The sequence below is a fragment of the Cyphomyrmex costatus genome, unplaced genomic scaffold (genome assembly GCF_001594065.2).
Source record: "Cyphomyrmex costatus isolate MS0001 unplaced genomic scaffold, Ccosl1.0 scaffold137, whole genome shotgun sequence".
NCBI classification, from domain to species: Eukaryota; Metazoa; Arthropoda; class Insecta; order Hymenoptera; family Formicidae; genus Cyphomyrmex; species Cyphomyrmex costatus.
In genome coordinates, this window is record NW_017275358.1 from 292,368 (window position 1) to 306,443 (window position 14,076).

The window sequence follows — 14,076 nt, forward strand, 5'->3', positions numbered from 1 at the left end:
AGTTACATTAAGAAAGTAACACACTACTGTTACGTTCTTTTTTTCTCAAAAGTAATTCGTTATCTTTACCGATTTCAAAAAATAATTTGTTATCGTTATTGTTACTCAAAATGTTACAAGTCATTATCGATTTCCGTTACTTATCGAATTTTCATGACTTCCTGTTTAGAGTGATGTCTAATTGTCTTGGTCACTCTTCTTCGATTAATGGCTCTTGCCTTTAATTTATCTTTGAGGAGGTCAATACGGTCTTGGTCACTAATTAATCAGTTCAGCACGAGATGTATAGTGATGTGGTTAATTGCGTGGTCAAGTATAACACTTCCTTTTTTTTACTCACTTGTCCTATAATATACACATGTATTGTACGTGTAAAAAATAACGATAAAGTTAACAATTATATTGTTATTAAAAAAATAACTGCATTATTATTAATGTTATAAATAAGGTAATGCAACGCCATTATCCATTCGCAGAGTTAGGAAGCGTTACTTTTTATGATAAACGACGTAGTTTTTTATATAACTAAATGCTAAGGTTGTGTTAAGTCGACTTTTTGCCAACTTCAGCACAACTTTAGCGTTTAGTTTATAATAAAAAATTGCAACGTTATTATAAAATTGTTTAGTATGAAAGGTAACGGAGAAAGTAGCGCTTTTTAACTCTGTATATTTCTTACTGAAAAAAGTAATTGTAACGATAACAATATCACAAATAACACATTATTTCCCAACTGTGTATTTTTATCTATAATATGCAACTCTATTACGTTCAAAAGATATACTTGGTATTCGCATCCATGTGTATCAAATTAATATTCAAAGGAATTTAGAATCACTTGCAATTCTTAAACAGAATAATGAATAAGGAGGATAAATTGTGGTACGGCTTGTAACGGTTCAGCTATATCTCTAATTCTTTACTTATATTTAACGAGAAATGTCGTTATTTTTAATGAATTTGGACTCTTTTGCTTGCAATATTTATTCTATATTTGATGTGAATGTAATAAATATGCTTAAAATGTATTGTGTGTAGTAAAAATATAGGATATCAAATCTTTGGAAAAATTTCATTGATTTATGACAAACAATGTTATAAATAGCAGAAACACAAGAAATACAAAAATGGAAAAGCAGAGATATATTGCTAAAATAGTTCATGTATATAGGTATATACTTTATTACACGTTGTGTCAATATATTGCAAACAATAATATCCTGTATTAGGAATTTCTACATAAAACAGTACACAAAAAAAATGTAAAGTTTAAAAGTGACAAACAAATACAAGGAAAGAAGAACAGATATAATTTTTAAGAGTTTAACTATAAATAAATTGAATAATTTTTTATATACTTTGATACATTTTTATTTCAACGTTTATTACAGTTTATTTGAAATTTCTGCAAAAAGCAAGTAACAAACGAATATAAAAAAAGAACAGAGATAATTTTTTAAAAAATAAATAAAAAAATAAAATGATTATTCTTGATATTATTCTTCTTATTGATCTCACTACATTTGTATTTTTAACATTTTAATGATGTTTATTTAAAAAGTTCTTTTTATTAACTTACATAATATATATAATCTACGCGCGGGATAAAAGAAAATTCCTAATTTTTCTCTAAATGAGAGCATATTTCGTAAAACCTATAACGGCTTAAATCTGATATTTCGGGAGCACTGACGTATCAACTAGTTTCAATTAAACGCTCGGTCATCGAAAAATATTTCGTTTCTCCCGAGGGAGAACGTTGGGTGCCAATCGCTCCCGAGTTTCATGGAGCGATGTTAATTTGCAACGCGATGTTTACCGATCGCGAACGCGCAGTGAACCGAGAGAAAATAAATTCGCCGGCGAACGCGGGCATACCAATCTCTTTATTGCGGTCGCGCGTGTATTTTTCGGGATTCACGGCATATACCATCAGGGTAAGTAATTTCGTCCGATTGCATTTGTCGAGGCTAAACGTTTCCGATCACGCCGTAGAGATCGCGACCCTTTCTCGTGATTATTTGCATCTGGATATTGCATTGGTAATATCGAACGTTTCATACTATAGAGCGACTGTATTCAAAGACGTATTCTCATCTAAATCCATAAATGATTTTTATATATCTAGAATAAGTTCTTTGAAGACGTATTAAATACTTTACAAATAAATCTCGGATTAGAATTCGATCAGAATAAAATCCATTTGGTATTGCCGCACCGAAAAAAATGTACTAAATTTTAATAAATATATTTGGTTGAATAGTACTGTTTTCCAAATGTATAACACATTTATTTTGGAACAAAAATGATTAATTGTATTTAAGTATATCACTGTTTTATTGAGTAAATATTTATTTATTGCATGTTAAATGTGTAGTTGACATTATTTAAACGAATATTTATTACAACTTATTGTTAATAAATTTTTTCAGTGCGAATATATGTATTTTATCGATTCACAATGTTGAAGCTTGATGTACCAGAAGAGACCCCAAAATTAATTTAAATTCCGTAATTGACCCCCGATTTGAATTTTCTCATGGAAAAGGTTGTTTATGATTCTAGAAAATGCATTTTCCACATCGTGAAACATCCCGTGTATTTCAGTATCCTATTTTAATAAAGGGTACGAATCGATTGGTTTTTACTTGTGCTTGCATTGCATTTCCTCGTTACGATAAACTATGCTCATATTATACCTAGTTCCTTTGTAGCTTCTGACCGTAGTTTCCTGTTACAAGAACGACCTTGGCAACGCTCGGTTTCAACGGGATCGTTCCACCTCGGCGAATCGCAATTTATTTTCATTATAAATCACTTTAAAATCCGGGCTTTGAATTTTAGGAAATTCTCAATGAAAGGAATATACTTATATACTATAATATAAGTATAGCAATATTAAATTTGTCAAGAGATTTTTAACGGAACGTGATATCTTTTGCTATCATCTGTCTACGTTATGTTTAAAAATAAATTAATATAAAGCTGTTTATATGTATATATAAATCATTTTATGATATATTTATACGCATGGAATTTACATTAGACTGTTTGTCTCCGGCACTGTCGCTTCATTTTCATGTTCGTGATGCATTATCGATGAAGACGAGCGAAGTTACGCAGAGTAATATCGTTTGTGATAGAACGGCCGTTTCGCTTTACGATATAGAGCCGCTTCCCGTAATACTGAGATGCATATCAGCGTTACTGCTCCGTTATTTCGAGAACTAAAATCTGTAACGAGATATACGCTTTCGCGAAGGTAGATTCATCTCGATATTATTCCGTTAACAAAGCATCGCAAATACATGTACTCGAAAAATAGATTCGCACTGTCCCAGAAATCGCCTGGAAAATATTGTATCTTCCATTCCGATCGCGTATCTCTATTACTGTCCATTAATAATCCATAATCGACCTACTATTTTTTTAACTGTTCCATTTGTTGACATTATTTTAATGTATCCGTGGATTTTCGCTTTGTTTCTATTAATATAGTCATAGTCATATATAAAACACATTTAATTCTACATCATGTCATGTAATACGAAAAAAACAATTCAATGCGAAATAACGCGATATCGCGCGATATACCATATATTCTCATGGAAAATAAAAGAGTTCATGAGAGGTATTAATTCTCTTCAGTTCGAAAATGTGAAAAAATTGATTTCGAATATTTGATGTATGTTTGTTACAAAATTATCGAGATTGCTTATTCTTTGCTATTTATATTGAATGATTATTTTCCGTTACTTGCTCTTTAATAATTTAGTGTAATAAATTATAAAGAATTATTAAATTTTTATATTATGGTTCACATAAATTACGACTTGCATTAAATTTTTGATAAGATAAAATTTAAGTTGGAAATTAGAGAACTTAATATTTTAAGGTTTGTGTGCAGCACGCACAAGACACTTAATACACGATGCTCTTTCAAATAAATACTTGTAGCTCTAAACTCAGAGAACTCCCGCGTCGATCGTTTTTGTTTGAAACCAACCGTCCAACTTTCGAATAGTGTACTATATCTTCATTACTCCTTGTTACATCGTATAATCGACTGTAAGACTTGATCTGTATAACGTTTTATGTTTGTAACTATGGACTTTAAATATAATTAAAACATTAGATGCAGTTCAAAAATGTTTAGACGCCTAAATTACTCTTTTGTTTATTTATTATTTTTCTAATATGCGAATATATACAGTTTAATAATAATTGTTAAATTTATATTGACTCTCTACAATCATATTTTTATTCTCTTCGTCTGCAATTTGTATTTTTGTCCTGCGTCCAAGTTTTTTTAAAATTTAAAAAAAATTCAGAGTTATTTTTCAACATTTTTATTACATTATCAAATAGTTTATTAACTCAACTGTTGAAACTTTTATTTAATAAAAATTGAAATTTGAGATTGAAGTTTTGCTTGTGTTTAAAAAAATCCAGATTACAAACGGATTAATAATATTATAATTTGTTCTTTAATTTATGAAATAATTTCTGCTATTTCAAAAATTATTATAGCTAATGATTTTGTAAAAAAGGAAAAATAAATTAAAATTATGAATAAATGTGTCTATATACAAAAATTAATGGAAAAAATAATTTATTACGCAATATTCGGTTTAAAAGGGAATTATTGCGCTTAATTTTTTATTCAATTTGCTAATTTTTATTAATTTGTTGGTAATGTTGCTTTGATGAAAATTTGATATAGCTTATATTTTCAACGTTAAATGTTTAAGTAAACTTTAAATTAAGATTCTGTTAAAGTAACATTTTGATTCATTTCAACTCTCACTTCCTTTGCCTCTATATTATAGAATCAGAACACCGCAAGTCATTGTCTTTGAGTTCGAGCTAGTATAGTCAGGTAGAGGTTAGACACTACTTCGTAGTAACTAAGATGGGTTCGTGGAGATCATTTTCCAACGTGAAGGCGATTATTATATATACCTAACGGAAGATCCGCCAATCGTTTCGTTCATTTTGGTTCGACCGCACTTTAGTCAAGAGATTGAATCCATTTTAAAAGAACGTTTCTTCTCTCCGACAAGACTTATAACTCGACCCTCCGTTGCCCCCTCTGTTCAGCTTCCCTTGAATGGCAGTTTTGCCCTCTTTTATCTCGAAATTAAAAAGAGGGCCATTGCTGTCGTCTCGGCCGGTCGGTTGCGCCGGCTCAACTACGAAGAGAATAGAACGACAAAGAGAAACCTGACACAAAGTGCGAGAGGATTGTGAAAGAAGGGAAAGGATGGTGTCAGAGATGAGGACGGGGGTAGTTGGATAGGACGCGAGTTGGCTTAAATTTAATTCACTTCTCTAGCAACCCTTTTCTATTCTCTCTTTATCACGACTCTGGCTGGACGAAAGGGAAGGGGGACGAAACGAGGTTGGTGGAAGACCAACTCGCGAATGCAATTTCCTCGTGGCGCGAACTGGATGTTCCTGCTGGTTGCAACAGTCCGAGCGAACCAATGTCGAGTCCTTTTTCCGGAGGTTGACTCACTCGAAAAGTCCTTTGAACGTGACGATAATGTGAAGCTTACAGCACTCTTTATTTCACTACGGAGATTTATAGTTCGCTAATAAAGCACCCAAGAGACAGTTAAGCACGAGTTCTTGACCTTGAGATAGATTTCGTAAATTGTTAGAATCTTGCAAGTATTGTATATTTGCAACTAAAATTGCGACGAGTAAAGCGCGAGGAATATAAACTTTTGTTACGGTACAGAGAAATTAAATTGTAATGTCTTAATCATCAGAAATTGTTTTATAACAATATCATTTCATATATTTTTTGTATCGTATAAGATGAAAAAAGAAATAAAATGTGAAAATTACAAGGAATCTGAAATAAGATTTAAATGAGATAGTTTAATTGAAGAAATTAAATGATTTAATTTTGTGATAGATTAAGTAATTAATTAATATAACATTTTTTATTAGAGAGGTTTTTTTCGATTACTCCGAAAATACTCGAAAAATATGTATATTTTTGTAATATTATACAATTGAAGAGAATTTACATTTATACAGTTATATAAAAATACATAAATGTATATAAACAGCAAGCTTTCAAAGTGCATTTTATCAAAAATTTGTAATTTTTAGAAAACGAGAAAAACAGAAATTACGCACACACACACACACACACACAAGAAAACTATGCACTTTATAAAAAAAAATAGAAAAACGATATGTCAATCAGTAGGATGTAACGATTAAACAAAATTACTGTGAACAATTGCTAAAAATGTTAATCAAATGCATTTTGTTTGTCTGTAGTAAAAAAAATAATGCACTTTGAAATGTCTATATTTTTTTTAGTATATAAATTGTCGATGAAAAAATGCTTTCTGAATATCTCAAAATAGCTCATAATATGTGTCTTTCAACATCTAGTCATCTTATAGTAACAAAATTAGTGTAATAAAATTAACGTAAATTTAGTTATTAATGGCGGCACATTGTTCTAACCTTTATTATAGCAACTCTATTTCAACAGTATGCCACCTTAAAAAAAAAAAAATTAAATTTTGGACAAAACGCATTTTGAAAGTCTACTCCTCATATATACAACACGATCTAATAATAATTGAAAAATGACAATTATAAGTTAATGAAATATGTTTTACAAGTAGAAAATTAAGTCACATTTTACAATGCGATTACTGTGACGATAATAATTGCAGTAAATGATCTCAAATGATGTGTTTTCTGATGTGTTTGAAACGCAAGTTTCTGCTTCCTGCGCTTAATCTACGATCAATGGATAGCATCGTGTACGTGAATTATATAGTGTAACGAAAGTTAAGTAAGAGCTTGATACGACGATTAATTCGATGGTATGCCACGTTATAGCGATGGCTCTCATCAAAAATCATGTAACATCGTTCCCATTTCATTCCTGTAATGCGGAATCACCGAGCGGTTGTAAAATTAACTCTAATCCATAACGGAAAATCAGGTCACGTTATGTGGCGAGTGCAATTTCGTCGAGGCGAAACTATTCGTGCCGTAATCACCGTAAACCGACGTGGATTTCGCTGGGCTGAATCCTTTTTTTTTTTTTCGGCACGAAATGCTGACTGGGCTGAGCGTTCTTCAAACGTGACGCTAGTACAAAGCGTGAGTCCTTGGCGATGCGATGCATCGTTAACGATGGAGAATAATGTTACGAAATGCCGAGAGATCCACATAGATAACGTCTTTAAATAGTTTCCAGCCTGTTTGTATTGTGCGTTTGCATGTGTATACTTTAAACTGTTTTTAAACTGTTCCTCAGAATTAATTTCCCTCTAGTTTGTAATTTTTAAAGTTCTTTGGCGCTTGAAGTTGATATAAAAATTCATAAATTACAAAACTGACCAACTCAGGCTTTTAGCAAGTGTATAATGTACACTAGCATCGTGTACCAGAACTTGCTCTGAAATTAATTTTCGTGATTATCAGGCATTTTAAGTAACTCAACTGCTATTTTGCAAGTTCAAGGAGGGTAAACTCTGGTGTTATGGCCCTACGGAGAAATTACAGTCAACGGCTGTATTTCCTTAATAATATAATTATATTATAAAATAATAAAGTAATTCTAACAATTGCTAAATAGAGCATTTTTTAAGTCGTTTGGCAAGCTCATCGCCATCTTTTCCGTATTGCCATCTTACCGGAGTTTACTTTATCCAAAACTAACTAAGAGTTTTTGTTCGAAACTTCGACTAATCAATTTCTCTTAACATCGTTTGCAGCCCGAGACCCGTTCTAAAGCAAAGAGAGGTGTCTAACTCAACCAGGACCTTGGCGGTACATCTCGTCGTTCGTCTCCTGCGGTGCACCCAAGGGAGGGAACGATGCGGCGCTCGATGACGTGATCGACCTCTCGGTCAGCTACGCGCCGTGACCTCGTTCGAGTGGTTGGCCATTCACTTCTTCGTGACCGGGCATGGTTGTAAACTCGAAGAGCACGACAAGACACTGAAACAAAGCTGAGAATTTTGTTTCTTCTTCGAAAGAATCAAGAGACGTCGTAAAAGTTTCATGGAAGAAGAGGGCGTCTTTCGTGGCGTCAACTCGTTGACGTTCTCGAAAAGAGAGGATGTGCGAGAGGATATCAAGATCGTGAGGGCATCTGTGCCATCTGTGTAACGAGGGATCGTATACTAGACAAAACGAAGGGTGAATGAATGAAATGCGCGAAAGGAGGATCTGACCAGATGCTTTGCTGACACTCGAAGAAACGGATGTAAGAGGTGGAATTCTGGAGGTATGATAGACGCGTGAAAAACGGAACGCTGACGACGCCGCGCAAGTAATTGAGTCGTCTAGGCGAAAAATTCCAACGCCAGCGAAGTGCACGTTTCTTCCGCTACATTCGAGAAGGTAACAGAGAGGAGACAATCGAGAAATACGAGATATCTAGTAACGAAACATCTTCAGCTGAAGAAATGAAAGTACGAAGATATGAAAATCTTTAATAAGCGGATGTGACTATGAAAGTCAATGGACGAAGATCGGACTGAGCTTGAGACTTTTTTTTATTAAGCAAAACAATTAGACGCAGCGATCCAAGACTTGACAGATCTGGATGGCTATTAGTTCAGTTTGAATAAAGTGGAATAGAGAATACTTCGCGAGAGAAGGCGATGAGAAATCTCTGGTCTTGTTGAGACCTCGCGTACGTGAATATCAGCGTGCAGGAGACGTGAGACAAGGTCGCGTTGGATGTCCGTACAGCGTGAATATCCGCGAATCGGGAAGGTCATACGCGATCGCCGCAGTGATCGCGCGCGACAACGGACATTCGCGTTCGTGGTCGCGCACGCGACACTGTCATCACGAGAATCATTCCGTTTTCTTCCCCACTCGTCGGCGGCCACATGACTTGACGACTGCCTCTTTCTCTTCCCGCTGCTGCTCCTGCCCGTTGACTGAAGGCGGCGGCGGCGGCAGTGGCGGCGACGACGTCACGTGGACGATAGCGACGAAGGAGTCAACGGCTGACAACGCGGTGTGGTGGAGGTCCGATACTTAAAACGAATAACCCGCGCCGCCGGCGATTCAGTCGTTCGCAAGCGGTTGGTCCGCAGGTGCACGACGCGCGTGGGTGCCTGCGAGATGCGCATATGTGGGTCTGTGAGTGATCGCGTTTTCCTGGATCGTCGTCCGCATGTACACGTGCGTGGTCCGTAAAAGGGAGCTCTCACACAAAGAAGACACGGAGAGATCGACCAAGAGGCATCGCAGCAGGGAACGAGAAAGAGAGAAAACGTAAAGTAGTCCTGTAGAGGCTGCAGATTCTTCCTTTTCTTCGTTTCGGTAACCGTGGTGTGTCGTAACAATCGTGGTGTTTGTCGTGGTGGCACGGTGTTACCGTCATATCGCTGCTGGCAAGCGGTGGCGACGGTGGCGGTGGTGTTGGTGGTGGATATATATATATATCTATATAGTAGTGAATGATAACTGTGGCTCACGGGGGTGGCGAAACTGGAGCAGCCGGTGGCGATCGTCGTCGTCGGTGCAGCGGAGGAGCTATCATGTGCACGCGGCGGATTTTCGGACTGGCAGTCGTGGCCCTGCTGACTCTCGGCGGTCGAGCGCGCGCGTATACCAACCAGTGGGCAGCACACATCGATGGAGGAGAGGAGGTGGCCAGGCGAGTCGCGGAGGACTGTGGTTTTCGCTATTTGGGCAAGGTCAGTTTTCGCTATTTAAGTATCACGAGTCCCAAACCCATTAATTGAGACCCTAGTCTCTTTTTTTTAATATCTGCCCAGCAAACATGACTCGCACTTTTGTTATATAATTTTTTTATCATTATACAGATGTCTCTGCTTTATAACAATAAGACAGCTTTATAGCGTAAACGAGATACTGAATACTCTGATATAAATGTGATAATTTTGTTACATGTTTTTGTTATATATTTAATATATAACAAAATTATGTAAATAGGTAATTAAGTTTTATCTATGTACCATTCTGAATGAGACATAGTAAATACAAAATACATTTACATTACTAAGCTATAATGGAAAAAGATGTAAATTATACATGCTTTGGTTACATTTGCAGGAATGTATACTGTATTCTGTATAACAGTTATATTACTAAAATTATGAAATTATACTTTTCTATAAAATTACATTACTATGATAACATAATTTCATTTTCAAATTATACGTCACTTTTTCACAGTGTTTGAGCATATTTTATTATTACACTTAATTGTATTTTATGTGAGGGGGTAACCACTTAATGTAATCGTGGGATAGATAGTTCCTGAAATCATTCATATGAAATCCCGATGTATAGGAATAATTATATAATATCAGATATATGATAATCGTTTTTTTTTTTTATTTTACTAAATAATTTCATATATAGTGAAGAAAATTGTTTTTCATCAGATGAAAACCGTATGAAATCAAATAAAATCATGTAATATTTTAGCTAGTGATTGCCCTCTCGTTTTTATGCACATTGAGAGAAGTGACTTATACCATATCACTGTTATGTAACTGCTATAGGTAAAGTGGGACGACAAATTTGAGAACATTCTTTGCAAATTTACGTAACTTTTCATATAATTGTTATGAGCTAAAAAATTAAAGATTACAAGTTACGTATTTGAGATGTATCTGTTTGCTGGGTAGTCTCGTGCGTCTCTATAAATTGTCATGGAAGATATTTTGCACGAAACTTAACGCGAATATGATTTTACGTTTTTTTTTTTGAAACGAACATTTGCTGATACAACTGCTTTTGGTGATAATTATTGTATTGGAATTGTTTAATTAATCGACTGTGATAAAATAGAACGGTTATGAAAGGGAATTATTGACGAGTAATGGGTATTATTAAAATGAGATTAATTGATCCGAATACGCTTTGGCTTACGCAATGCGATGGTCTTTTAGATCGGTTTCTTTTAGATCGTATATTAATGGAGGGAACAATATTAAAATAAAATTACGTAGGAGTAGTATTGAATATTTTTAAATTGAATTGTTGAAAATCGAAGTGCTGTAAGGCACTGCGGTGGAATAAACATGAATGTGATATCATGAAGGTGAATTATACAATGCGCTTGAAATGAGACACGATGAGATTTAATAGCACGTTCTTCCAGGCAACAAACGATCTACGTCATTTAGTTCTAGCAGCTCGATTAGTACACAACATCTAAGTTAAAATTACAAGATTTATCCACTTGACATTAATAGTTGCGGTAAATTTAAATGCGAATTTGAATTAGAGATTATATTTCCATGTAGAATAACTCGACATTATGGCGAGGGAAACCGCTTTGTACTTTATAATTAAATTCTATTTCATTATTCATTCGTGAAGTTAAGAAGTGCAAAGATCGTTCGAATCGATCTCTTTTCATAAATTGGATATGCGAATTAATATTTAAAGAAGAAACATATGCTACGGTGAGCGGTTTAAATATGCAATTAACGATCCGCAAATACGTTTTCGTTGAATTTGATCTCGCTGATATTAGCTTCATTTCCAATAGAGGTATTTTAAAGAGGGTCGTAATCCTATTGAAAAAGATATTTTAAAACGTTTTGTAATCTTTTCAACATATCTTGATATTTTTATTTTGAAATCGAGAGATATATAGTAGAGACTTATTCCTTTTCGCTTCGGTAACATACTGGCCTTAAAGGAAACTTTCGTACTGTATGATAACGTTTAAAATCGAAATTGGCGGAGAGTTGAACTCAATACGTTTCCAACCGACAGATCTTCTGCTTCTGCAGAGTATATGATACCTATATATTTTGCTATGAGTTAATAAGCCTGATAACTGATAAATTGAAATCCTTATGGAGCTCTATTATCTCTCATTTAGTTTCGTTCATCGATTCTCATTCCAAGTGAATGCGTCCAATATATTCTTGTAATTTTCACCGATAAAAAATCCTATTATATAAAAAGTTTTTTCCTATTTTTTTTTCTTGAAGAACACAGAACCGAATTTTAGTGCCACTTGATTTTTCATCATTTTTCGCGATTCAGAGGAAACATGTCGATTTTGAAACTGACATCGAATCCATTGCCGTATTTTTCACGCCTCCTACGATCACAATGGAAAAATTCCTCGCTACTCGTTCATGCCGTTTCATCATGCTCTTTTTTTATCACGAGTGCTATCGCCAGGGAGATCTATATAGTGCACTTCGTTCAGCCGCTGTGTAATAATTCCCGGATTGTAATTTGTTCGGAAAATTATATAACTCCATTCAGGAGATTCGGTATTTTTAGATTTCGATTTACATCTTTCTACGAAGCAGACGTGATCTCATTTTAGCACTTAATCAAACACATGCAGAAAAACATGTGATATTTTTACTTGCGATTTGTTTTATGATATTTCGATTTTGCGTGCATGTGTATGTGCATGTGTAGTATGCATATACGAAATATATTTTAAGAATAAGATTTATGAATTTAAAAAGAAATTTGTATGCTATAATATGCAGATTTTTTAACAAGTATTATTTTTTAAAGGAATTAAAATAATTACAAAAACTTTCTCTATTAGATTATATTCAATAAATGCGGATTTTTTACAATTAAAAACATTCGAATATTATTATAGGTGATCCGTAAAATTCTTATTGCAATATAATCGTATTTAAAACTGATCGCATAGAGGATGAGATTTTTTTACATTAAGCAATTACAACTCGCTGCAATCGTGCTATCTATCAAACAAGATAACGATCTAATCTTTGTTATAACCGACCCAAGACTCCTCGAACCGATTGCTGACGTAAGTCTTGGTGACGTGTGCCTCTGTTTCAGTGACCGTGAAGGCCGCGATGTAGACTTCGTTGTCGTAGTTGTTATAGACGGAAATTAACCTCGGCGACAATCTCCTTTCTGCCTAAATAGCTCACGACAGAGAATCGAATTCGCTATCTTCGATTTCCACGTCAGTTCTTCTTCAATCGAACACAATCAGTAGGCTCCAATTTGGACCGCTGCGCCGCGTTCGTACATCGCATCACCGAAATGTCGATGGAATATCGCGTTCACGATAAAGCGATCAAGAATATTCTAAATTTTCGATTATTGAGAAAGTTCTTATGCGGAATTTTTATTTCTCAGATATAAGTTTACTTGTTGCGCTTGTGATTTTATTTTCATTTATTAATCTTGGTATTGAATGGTTTTATTTAAAAAATAGAACCGGTTATGCTATTCTCTCTTGAAGGTAAAAGGATAGACGTGTGTCCTTGCTCTGTCGTCAATTAACGTAGCGAGTTAATACACTAATAAAATTAGTAGAGAAATCACTAAACAAAATATTAAATAATACCGCACTTAGCTTTGATTATAGCAATTTTATTTAAATGAGAATTATTTTATATATTAAATAACTTTATTAATATAGTTACTACAATGCTATTGTAAAATATCTAAAATGTATCTCTTACATCTTAAAGTGATTTATTTCGACATATGACTCTTGTGTAATTTTCCTCATAACAATGGAACAGATATCTGTTTGTGTCACATTCTGTTTTTATTTGTACTTGCGAAGCGGTGAAGTACGACAAAGCCCGGTTTGTAATTACGCGCGTATAATGATACTACGATTTTTAAGATCGAGTAACAACAGGATGTTACAACTAAGGGGAGATAAGCGTGCATATATATATTTCATCGGCGCAAAACTCATCCGTTTATTTAGTTCACAAAAAATTTATATTATTTAAATTACATAGTTGTGTGTGTGTGTGTGTGTGTGTGTGTGTGTGTGTGTGTGTTTAATCGCGTGTATTATTTCCTTTTTTATTTTTTATTTTTAGTCAAAACGATACTCATGCGTGAAGTGTGCTCTTGTACATTGCTACTGTCGTAATTGGCTTCGAAATCGTAATACGATAAACAGAATTTTAAAACGTGAATTTACGGAATTGCGAAATTTTAGCCGTATTAATCTCTCTTGCGGAACATGGGAACACACGGGTTTTCCGTGTGTGTCAGCTGTTCCGTTATGCGCCGAAGTGGCCTCGAATGTTTGTCGATTTAATTTTGCAAACGGCTACA

General features: G+C 34.4%; 1 protein-coding gene across 1 annotated transcript in view; it reads left to right on the forward strand.

The window, feature by feature from the left end:
• The first annotated feature begins 9,658 nt into the window (after nucleotides 1-9,658).
• Nucleotides 9,659-14,076, forward strand: part of LOC108782907 (furin-like protease 1, isoforms 1/1-X/2) — a 230,403-nt gene continuing 225,985 nt past the window's right edge. The window contains exon 1 of the mRNA XM_018551304.1: nucleotides 9,659-9,701. The gene's annotated coding sequence lies outside the window, so the exon portion shown is untranslated. The remainder of the gene's footprint in view (nucleotides 9,702-14,076) is intronic.